Here is a 12,435-nt window from a genome sequence, read left to right on the forward strand (position 1 = left end):
AAAGACTGTATCTTACATGTTTGTCACAATCTATATGAAACCCAACACAGTGCAAGATCCATTGTATTGAAGGGGAGCAGAATATGTCACCACCAAATGTGCCTTTTGGCCATAAGGATTAGCTCGAGCTGTTTATTTTTGAGAAATAGCAGACACAGGAAACGCTGGAAACTGAGTAGAAGTTGCCATTCTGAAGGAGACATTCACATTTAGAAGGAAAATCTCCATTTGTAAGGAAGAGGAGGATGACTAAATCTCTGGAAAAGCTTTATCAATGGAGAAGGCAAGGGATTTAAATCTGCATAACAACCATACCTTTGTTTACTGTGGTTTTCCTGGTCACCTCCCATAACTGGCCTTCCCTTCTCCCATCAACTACCCTTGTCAATTAGCTGGAGAAGATACTTAAGGTGGTGACTTTGGCCATTTGGGGAGTTACTCAGTTTTCCTGAGTCTCTCCCATGTATACAGCAGATATACATGTTATTCAACTTCTTTGTTTTTCTTCTGTTAATCCGTCTTTTATTACAAGGGGGTCTCAGCCAAGAACCTAGAAGGGTAGAGGGATAATTATTTTTTCCTCCAGTATAAGATACACATAGGAAATAATCATTTTTCTGGGCTTTCATTCCTTACAGACCTGGCACTTGACTTTTTAGCTTCTTCCCTTTTAGTGGTGTTATGTCTCCAAGTTATAGCTTCCTCATAATTAAAATGGGCATAAGACCTATTCTCATCTGAGGATATAATGTGACACTGTATGCCTGACAAATAATGAGTGGTCAATAAATGTGCTCTTAGTAGCCTATAAAGATACAATTGAAAGCATTGTTTTTAAAAGCCTGGTCCAGTTGCAGGTGAAAAGAGACTTTTACCACATTCTCAACAGGTAATACATACCTACTGCTTTGCTCAAAGATGCTCTGGGGACAGAATCTGACAGGTGTGAGAAGAATGGAGGTGGTTATATGGATATATGTAATCTGATATCAGTAAACCCTCTCCACTGAAAAATTATGATTCTCACAAGCAACTCCAGCCTGCCCTCCACATTGGGGGAAATATTTAGAAGGCATTTATTTGCCACAGTCCTGGTCAAAGTTGTCAAGAACTGGAACACAGGAGATAACATTAGGAGTAGACATAAGGAATGGAACCAAGAAAGTCAACAAAGAAAGAAAGGACAGGACTTGCTGTTCCAGAAGTACCGCTTAGCACAGCTAAGAGATTAGCACTAAGCTAAGGGAAATATTTCTTCTCTTGATTAGAAAATCGGAGAAGTTTCCCAGAGTATTATGACATTCAAGTCTTGGACTATATTCTAGAAATAAGGGACAGTGTTTACAGCAGTCACATAATAGTAATAAAATTATATTTCATTGCTGAGCTATCACTCTGTTCCAGATCTGTGCAATGTCTCTGAGTCCTCACAACACCTCGAAGATGCAGTCACTACTATTACTCCCTATTACAAATGAAGAAACAAAGCCTGGTTTACAGAGGTTTAGTAATTTTCCTAAAGTCACATAGCTGGTAAATATTAGAGGCAGGGCTTGATTCTGGGTCAGTCCTACGCCAAAGCCTGTGCATTAAACTGCAGTTATTACACTTGCCAAGTTGTATCAGATGATTGGCTCAAATGGAAATTGCGATGCCCCACCGCTCATGGTTTCTTCCTTTTTCTCATCTTTATCTATATGTGACTTTAAAGGCTTTACGTTTATGCAAGTTTTTCAAGCAGCAATAACAATAACAAACATTTATTGAGACTTACTGTGTGCCAGAGATGATAATGTTACTGAACCAAACTTGGGTCCACTCAACCACACAAAGTAAAACCAATCTACTGACACCAGGTTGTGGTGAAGGAAAGTGCAGCATTTATTGTAAGGTACCATATAAGGAGTCCAGGAGACCTAGTGCTGAAAAAGCCCGAACTCCCTTATGTGTTTCAGCAAAGCATATCTAAAGGCAAGGTGAGAGAGGGGGGTTGCAGGGTATGTGACCAGCTTGCGCACTATTCTCTGATTGGCTGATGGTGAGGTAACAGGGTGGTGTCACAGGGGTTAACATTATCAGTCCTTAGGCTCCAGGAGGCCTGGGGGCTGTGTGCTCATGGTCATGAAGTAGTTAACATCTTCCATTTGGTGGGGTATTAACATCTGTTAAACAGCTTAGGAAATGTGCATCAGATATTATCATCTAGGTACTTCAGAGAGGAGCTAAAGCAGAGGATATGGGGGAGGCGTCTATCCTGGGAAGGCCGCATAGAGTTGTGCTCTGTTACAATTACAGGTACTTTTTCTGTGTTCTTTTGTTTAATCTTCACAGTCAACCTTCAATGTAGGCATCACCATGCATCACTGTTATCACCATCATTCACACTCAACAAATGAAGAAACTGATGCACAAAGAGATGTGTCATTGCTAAGGACTCACTGTCAGATAGTGTTAGCACCAGTATTCAAACCCTGTCAGACTGATCACTAAGCCTGTACTCTAACACCCAAGACAAAAAATTATCTTGCCAGGATTTTGTCTTTTTTTTCTTTAATTCAATTTTGCCTTGTTAGTTTCAGTCCATTATTCCAGTCCATCAAGAAGATTTGAATCTTGATTCTCTCATCCATCTATTTTATTAGGTAGCCTGCCAAGCTCTCCAGCATCTGCAAATTTGAGATTTAAGTTGCACTTTTTTTCCTTAGCTTTCTTGAGGTATAATTGACAATTAAAATTTGTATATATTTAAGGTGTACGGCATGATAATTTAAAATATATATACTGTATTGTGAAGTAACTACCACAGTCAGGTTATTTAACACATCCATCACCTTACATAGTTAACATTTGTGTCTATGTGCGCATTTAGTAAGAATACCTAAGATTTACTCTCTTGGGACTTCCCCGGTGGCACAGTGGTTAAGAATCTGCCTGCCAATGCAGGGGACACGGGTTCGATCCTTGGTCTGGGAAGATCCCACATGCCACGGAGCAACTAAGCCCGTGCAGCACAACTACTGAGCCTGTGCTCTAGAGCCCGCGAGCCACAACTACTGAGCCCACGTGCCACAACTAGTGAAGCCCTTGCATCTAGAGCCTGTGCTCCGCAACAAGAGAAGCCACTGCAATGAAAAGCCCGCGTGCAGCAGTGAAGACCCAACGCAGCCAAAAATAAAAAATTAATAAATAAATAAATAAATTTATATATATAAAAAAAGATTTACTCTCAACAGATTTCAGGTATACAATACAGTATTGTTAGCTATAGTCATCGTAGATCCCCAGAACTTATTCATTTTATTACTGAAAGTTTGTACCCTTTGCCCAACATCTCTCCATTTCCCCCACCCCCCAGTCTCTGACTACAACCATTCTAGTCTCCGGTTCTATGAGTTTGACTTCTTTAGATTTTACATATAAGTGAAATCATGCAATATTTGTCCTTCTGTGTCTGGCTTATTTCACTTACCATAATGTCCTCCAGATTCATCCATATTGTCACAGTGGCAGTATTTCCTTCTTTTTTATGGCTGAACAATATTCCATTATATATCACATTTCTTTATTAATTCACTCATTGATAGACACTTAGCTTGAATTGCATTTACTCTGCCTAGCAATAGGATTGAATTATGAACATTAATAAAGCCAAAATAAAATTCTCTCTCTCTCTCTCTCCTTCTCTCTCTCTCCACATACACACAGACCCCATACTTAGACACTCATACACATGCACAGAAGAAACTAAACAAATCACTGGACACTATATGGTATAAGTGACTGAGATCTTGGATAATTTATCATTCACAATAATCACAAATTAATTTTATTCTATGTTTATATCTGACAAAATTCTGTATTAGAATCTAACAAATTGAGTTGCTAATAGGTTCCAAAATTATTCAGGTATAAAGCTACCATGACATCTCATTTCCTAAGGCTGAGAATGTATATTTTATATTTGACTTTTCGGACTTAAAGTATCTTCATTGCATCTCCATATATATCATTAGGTTATTTGTAATATCTCTGTGATTTGGGCATTTGTTAGAGTATCTTAAGATAGATGATAGTGTTTAGTTTTGAACATATAATGATGTTCAAGTGACAATTGCTATGGCCTGAATACATGAACAAGCAATATGCTTTTATTTTTTAAATTTTTATTTGGAAATAATTATAGACACACAAGAAATTGCAAGAATAATACAGAGGTCTGTGTACCCTTCCTCCCTCCAGATTCTCACAATGACTATATCTCACATGATTATAATGCAATATCAAAACCACAAAATTGACATTGGTACCATGCAATTAAGGACACTACAGGTTTATTCAGATTTCACCTATTTTTACATACATAGATTTGTGGTATGTGTGTGTATGTATGTATGCAGTTCTATGCATTTTTTCAAATGTATAGATTCATATAACTACGATAACAATCAAGATTCAGAAAATCCCATCACGGCAAAGAAATTTCCTTTTACTACCCCATTATAGTCATATTCTTGCCTACATCCCTAAGCCCTGGCAACCATTAATCAGTTCTTCATCTGTAAAATTTTGTCATTTCAAGAATGTTATATAACTGTAATCACACAGTATTTAACTTTTTGTCTGTACCTGTTGGCTTTTCTGGGCTGTGAACTTCTCTAGCACCCTGTCTAGGGCACACAGGAGGCAAAATGAAAATGAAAACCCAGGGAACTCCCTGCCGTGCTGTTCTTCAAGTCCCAAGGACCCTAGCAAATTTGCCTCAGTCTCCCCAACATTTTGGAAGGTCTTTTTATGTTTGTTTTATGTACTATATATAGGGGTTTTAGCTGTAGGAAGAACAGAGAGAAATAAGTCCATTTTACCTTTTCCAGAATTGGAAGTCCAAACTTGCTTTTAGAAAAAAAATTATATTTGCCCTTTGATGACAGCTCACACACACACAGGCGCACGTAAGGAGAGCTGTTAACAGTGGTTGTGTTAGAGTGGCAAGATTATTCTTCTCTTTTACCAGTATTTTACCACGGCATTTACATTACTTCAAAGAAGACAAAATTAAATTTCTTTTTTTAAAAACCACTTTATTGAAGTAAAATTGATGTATAGAAAACTGTACGTATTTTAGTGTATATAATTTGATGAGTTTGGACATATTTATAATGTGCTTCCAAAGTGTGTTTTATGGTTTTTATTCATCTAAATACTCTTTAGCTAGACTCAGCTTTGCTTACTTTCCTACCACCGGTGCCAACTTCTCTATTTAGCAGCTCACAGCTGATTTTTCTTTTGAGAACGTTGATATATTTAAAGAAGTAAAATACTCCATCTTTTCTGGTGTGTCAGTCAAGGTCCAGCCAGAGAGGCAGGACCAATAGGAATTAATGTTAAGAGATTTATTGCAAGGAATTGGCTTACACAGTTGTGGGAGTTGGCTAGGCAAGTTCGAAATCAAAAGGGCTGACCATTAGGAAAGGCAGACTGAAACTCTGGAACATGACCTGAAGCTGCTGTATGCAGGCAGAATTTGTTCTTCTTCAAGGAAGGCCGAGCTCTGCTTTTAAGGCCTTTCAGCTGATTAAATGAGGCCCATCCCAATTATCTTTGCTAATCTACATTATTTAAAAATCATCTGTTTATGGACTTAAATCACATGTACAAACTACCTTTATAACAACATCTAGATTAATGTTTAGATAAATGGGGACGTTAGCCTAGCCAAGTTGACACATCCAAAAGACAACACACTGAATAATCTAATACAAAATTTGCTGCTAATAAATATTTTATTTCAAATATTTCAAAGCCAAGTATCAAAATTGTATCAGAGAATAGATCATGTTGAAAATGTTAGTTGAAAATGAAGAATGTTATTTAATCATTGTATGTGTACAAGATGGGGCAGAAATTGAATTCTGGGATAACAGATTATTTTATGGTTTTGAGATTTTTTAAAAACAGGAAAATGATATTGTGAAAAATGCCTACAAAATTTTCATTGTAATCAATAATATTGTCTTAGCTATCTTTTTATCAAAATTAGTGTCTTATGTAATCTATGAAATTCAGTATTTTTAAAAAATTAATTTTAAACAATTACACTTACGAAATATTTTAAATAATAACGTGATTTTCAGTTAAAAATATAAGATGCAAAATTTTATACATATGTTATAAACTCAATGTTAATAATAATATTAACTATTACTAAAAACCCATAATCAACACTTTATATTAGGCCTCCTAATATGTGCCAAGTACTCTAATAAGTGTTTTATATAAAATATATCTAATCCTCATAACAGCCCTATTAGGTATTATCATCTCCCTATTGAAGATGAGAAAATTGAAACTCCAAGAGTTTCAGTAGCTTGATGGGATTAAATCTAATCCTTTCCATGTTATATGTTCTGGTGCCGATTATCAATTTATTACCTCTCAGTTCCAGATGCACCATTTTAGACTGCTCTGGGAAAATGAATGTGGGTAATTTTTCTTTTGCCGGCTGACACAGAATCTTTCTCAACAGAGGGCGCTAGAGATACACTGCAGGAGGAACCGTTTTGCTTCCGGGTTCCAGTGTGCTGGGTCCTCTGGCTCCTATAACTACAGCACAGGCTGTTTCTCCAGCGCCCAGCTCTTGCAGTATGTGGTGGGCAGCAGAAGGCAGCAGTAAGTAGTTTCCCCGCACCCTCCCTCAAGCAGTTGTGTAGCAGAGTGTCTGAAGAGACACTAAGCCATGAACTACTTTTCTCCTCACCCTAGAGGGAAGATTTCCAGCAAGTGTTTCTGCCAGTGTCCTACAACAGCAGATTCTCTGCCATTTATTGACCCACGCCTGCACTCTCTCCAAGAAGGTCTGGATCTCAGCCCTGGGGGAGAGGCAACTTCCTGGTGTGCTCTATCTTAGCCTTAGCATAGTGGCTGATTTTTTTAGCATAGTGGCTGAAATTTATATATAAATTTCCATATTTTTTAGTTATCTTTCCTCTTTACTAGGTAATCCATCATCATACCAATCCCATTATAGTTAATGATTCTTTATATTAATCTTTCCCTGTTCAAATTACTGTCTTGCTTCCTTCTCTTGGTTGAATCTAGACTGATACATACTTGGTACTTGGTAGTGATCCCAGGAGATAGATCCTCAAAGATAGGATTTTGGTTTGGTCATGCCTTTGGGCTTGGGCACAGTGCTGAGTTCTTTGCCAGTGGGCAACAGGATGCTACTAAAACAGCAAGCAGTGGCTTCACAATTAATCCAGCTTTCGCTTGTGGTTGATTGTGATGAAATGCCAAATGAAACTTGTGCTTTGGGGGCCCAAGTGGCTGCTGCACTTGATTATTATGGCAGTAATGACTACTGAAGGGACTATAATATGGGATAGATTCTTTTGAGTTCGCTTGCGTGCTCACAAAGAGAAAATGATGAGAGTTTCCTTGTCATTCCTAAGAGAAGCTTTTACTTCTGTGGTCACAGGGTTGATGCTGCTGAATATCAAATGCAAAATTTCATTGTGTGGGTTACTGAATCACACTGACAGTCAGAAGCTTACTAAGTTTCTCATGTGAAAGTCTGGGCACTGATTGACAAAGAATGGGATCCTGAAACTTGGAGTGAAAACAATAGGCTGGATCCATATGAAACTGACCATCTCGAACCCCAGCCTTGGGCTTTCTAAAGCATCCATCACAAAACCTGTGGGCAAGAGCCAACAAGCCAGGCTTGGAGGTGCATGTGATGAAAGGGACCATAGGCTACAGACTTTACCTGTAGTGCTCTTTGAACATTTTCAGAGGTGGAAGGTATCACCTTATAGGATCAGTTCCAGAAACTTGTCAGTGGATAAGAAAACTCTGAGAGAGCGCATCTCTCGCGAAGAGAAAAGAGACCTGTCTTCTGTAGGATAAGTAGAGGAAGAGCCCTGAGGAGGGCAGAGAAATAAGATGAAATAGGAGAAAGGGGTCTTGTGGAAGACAAGGTAGGAGGGTGTTTACAAATCATAGAAGGGGTCAATGGTATCAAATGCAGCAGTAAATTCCATTAGCGAAAAGACTGAAAAGTATCTCCTGGATTTGCCCTTGGTGACTTTTGCAGAGTAGTTTGAGGAGAGTGGAGTAGAGGGTGGAATGAGAGACGAGGAAGTAGAGATCCAGACTATAGTAAATTAACCCTGCTGTGATAAATACTCCCTTTGAGTTTGCCACATGTTTCTTCAACTGGCACGGTAATTCTGAAATACTATAAGCATTTCCTTCCAGGAAGCAACAAGGTCAGGATGCCTAACATTAACACAAGGATTCAACATAATTCTAGATATTCTAACCATAAAGACGAAGAAGGAGAGAAGAAGGGGAAGAAGAGGCAGAATAAGGAGGAGAAGAAGAAACATTAGTCAGTTACCATTTTATGAGACTGATAAACTGTTTACTTAGAAAACCTTGAAGAATAACTGAAAATATGCCAGAACTAATCAGAGAAGTTCAGTAAGAGAATCAGATGCACGATGAAATGGAAATAAATAAATTAAGCTGTCTTGGACTAGGAATAACTAATTAAAAAGAATAATGGAAAAATATTCTCTCAACACCTATACATATAAAGATAAACTTAAATGGAAAAACACGCTTTCTTGAATGGGAAAACTCAGTATTTTAAATATATCAGTTTTCCCAAACTTATGCATACATAAGGTCATCCCAATTCAATATCATAAAGAGCCTTTTTTCTTGAAACAGGAAAAAAAATATTCTATTGTTTATCTCTTTCATCTAGACAAGTAAATGGGTGAGAAGAGTCAAGAAATCTGTGTAATGGATGTCTTTGAGGTAAGAATTTTTGTACCAAGTAACAAAGAAGAGTCTAAAATTGCTGAAATTCAAAACGAAAAATTGAAATGCCAGGATTTCAATGGACTGATAGATCAAAAGATATAATTAATTCGGATTCTATAAACAGACCTAAGTACATAAGAGAATTTAGTGTATCATAAAGGAGTCATTTTAAGTCACTGTAGACACTGAATGTTATTCGATAAATAGTGCTGGAATATCAGAGAAAATTTAAGGAACAAATATTGCTAGATCCCCACCCCACAGCCTCCATAAGAATAGATTTCAATATTTCTATTATAAATGTGTATGTGTATGAGTTTCCTCTAAGTTCTAAGAAATTAGTCATAAGGAAAACATATAGAGAATTATGAAAACAAACGTCAATAAAAAGCTACTGATCGTGGTTCTAGTATAACACTAAATAGATGGAGACAACCTAAATGTCCAAAGAGAGAATTGGTAAAATATATTAGGGTATATCTATAAAACTGAATAATATAGAGCCATGAAAATGATTATTTAGATATGTATATATACATATTTTTATAAAAATATATAAAAGTATGTTTAGAAAAAATTCAGAATGCTGATAGTGATTACAGTTCAGAATGCTGATAGTGATATAATGCCTGTGATATTTGTGCAATTTCTCCCTTATATTTTTTGATATAACTTTTCATTTATATGAAGTAACAAATTTATTTTATAAATGACAGTAATACATTATATGGAAACCATTTTTGTCCATTAACAGAAGCTGTATTTCAGATTATCTGTAAAGAAAATATTTGTATTAGTTAGATATTGCTGCATAACAAATTATCTCAAAATAATCAATTACTATCTATCATAGTTACTATGGATCAGAAATTCGGGAGTGGCCTAGATGGTCATTTCTGCATTTGGGTCTCCTATGTTGTCTCAGTCAGGACTCAGACTGCAGAGCTTGAGTCATGTGAAGTCTTGACCTGGACTGAAAGACCAGATTCCAAGATGCCTCACTCACATGGCTGGGAAGGGGGTGCCGGCTACTGGAAAAAGACCTTAGTTCCTTTCCTCATGGGATTTTCCACAGGGCTGCTTATGTGTCCTCAGTATATACCTGCCAGCTTCTCCCACAGTGAGCAATCCAAGAGCACAAGGAGGAAGCAGCAACGCCTTTTATGACCTAGCTTGGAAGTCACAGTGTTGTATCCAAAGTACCCCCTGGGTCACAGGTTTGCCCTAGTCAATACTGGAGGGGACTAGATAAAGGCATGGATATTGGGAGGTGAGGATCATTGGGAGCCATCTTGGAAGCTGACTAACATAATTATATAAAGAAAAATAAAAATTAAAGAAATATCTAAAAATCGTAAGATATAGAATATTTATGTTGTACCAGCATAGCAAACTGATGAACCTTATGCATCAACTGAAATTATTAAAAGTGATAATTATAGAGAAAATATTTTAAAATTAATATTAGGTAAATAAACATACATATAAATAAATATCAATATATAGGCTATTACCTACTATTTCAAGTGATCAGCAGACAAAGATTGAGGTAAAATGAAGAAATTCAAATGATTATATTTGAGGGCAGGATTATGGGTAGATAAAAATTTTTCTTTTCTACTTTTTTTTAATGTTGCATTACTATTTTTTAGTAAGACATATTTAAAACAAAGAAAATTAGTAAGTATTATACTAGAGTTTAAGTCATTAAATATTAATTCTGTTACTCTATAGTTGAAGTAATGGACTAGTAATTCAAAAATATATTAAAAATATTTTAAAATACAAAATACTAAAAATCAATGGCATCTAATTTACAAGAAAATCTTACAAACATCAAAGAGCAAATATAACCCAGTGATACATATGAAAAAACCAATATTGAGTATGCTTCTACAAAATTTAAGGGTTCATCTCTAATAGCTCTTTAAAATATGAGTTGGTCTCAATCCCCAAATTCTGAACGGAAATTTTCTCCCTCACTCCAAGCTCCTTAGAGAAGAATTAATAATTGAGGAATTAGGCAGAGTAACAAAAGCCTATTAGTCTGCCTTGACACTGGGGGAAAGATGAAGGTGAATATTCTTTCTCTTTCTCTGTGTGAGGACTAGAGAGGAATTCTATCCCAAAATCTCAACTTTGGAAAGTTAATACCATTTACCAGACCCACTATTCTAGTGACTGACTTAATTTTCTTATGCATGTGCTAGCTTTATTTAAACCTAACACATTTAGGTTATGTTAAAATTAAGTTTAAAAAAATCAACTCTGTAAGTCTTTCTTCATGGTTCCTTGGTCAGAGTCTAGAAGTAGGAGGAGGAAAATGAGAAAGAATGACATATTTCAAGAGTGGGAAAAGGAAGAATAATAATACAGCTGACACACCTAAGCCTTCAAGATCATAATAAGCTTTGATGGGTTCAGAGATACATATAACTAGTGTTGTGCTATACTCATAAATTCCATGCTAACATCCTGAAAATTTTTTTAATAAAATGAAGAGCTAAATAATATAAAGGGAATACTTTCAGCTCCAGTCAAACGTACTGCCTACTGGGCAAAACAGTTGAGTTTTCATTTTTGTTTTTATTTAACATGAACTGGTCAATTCCTTCTCTTGTCATAGAATTTTTTGGAAATAGTTTGTTCTCATAACAGAGTTATAGAAACATAAAGTATCAGAGCACTTATTACTAGTTATATAGTTCTTAAAATATGGCTGTTGCGATGGAGGAACTACATTTTTTTTTTCCCAAAGGAATTCCTTTATTTTTATTATTTATTTATTTATTTATTTTTGGCTGTGTTGGGTCTTCGTTTCTGTGCGAGGGCTTTCTCTAGTTGCGGCAAGCGGGGGCCACTCTTCATTGCGGTGCGCGGGCCTCTCACTATCACAGCCTCTTGTTGCAGAGCACAAGCTCCAGATGCGCAGGCTCAGTAGTTGTGGCTCACGGGCCTAGTTGCTCCGTGGCATGTGGCATCTTCCCAGACCAGGGCTCGAACCCGTGTCCCCTGCATTGGCAGGCAGATTCTCAACCACTGCGCCACCAGGGAAGCCCAAGAGGAACTACATTTTTTATTTCACGTAATTGTAATTAATCTAAGCTTTCATTTAAATCGTCACACATGGCCAGTGGCTACCACGTAAGGACGCACAACTCTATACACTGACCCAGGAGACATGCGAGTGGCCCACAAGGAAAGGAGGGGCTTGAGTAACTTAGAGTAAACAAGCCAGTCCAGCCACAATACCAAATACAACTGCAGTTGTCCACCAGTCCTTTTCATTGTACCCAAACCTGATGCAGCGTAGGAAATGGAAGGTTACAACGAGAAATAAATCAAGTCCTTTATTGCTGATGTGTCATTTTCCTGCTACACAGGTCAAGCAAGAGAGCACCCACTGGCTATTTACATTTCCACAAGAAAACAACAGACAACTTACAGCTAGCTATAAATATAGGGAAGGATATCTGAAACGACTAGAAACCAGATAATCAATTTGCCTCACTGGCACAAATTTAGTGAGCAAATTCTCACAGGGTGTGCTGTCTCTGCAGGATTTTATATGTTCTTCTCACTGTCTGGCTGAATTACACTCTTATA

Source organism: Balaenoptera borealis (assembly GCF_965194805.1).
Source record: "Balaenoptera borealis genome assembly, chromosome: X".
Taxonomy (NCBI): domain Eukaryota; kingdom Metazoa; phylum Chordata; class Mammalia; order Artiodactyla; family Balaenopteridae; genus Balaenoptera; species Balaenoptera borealis.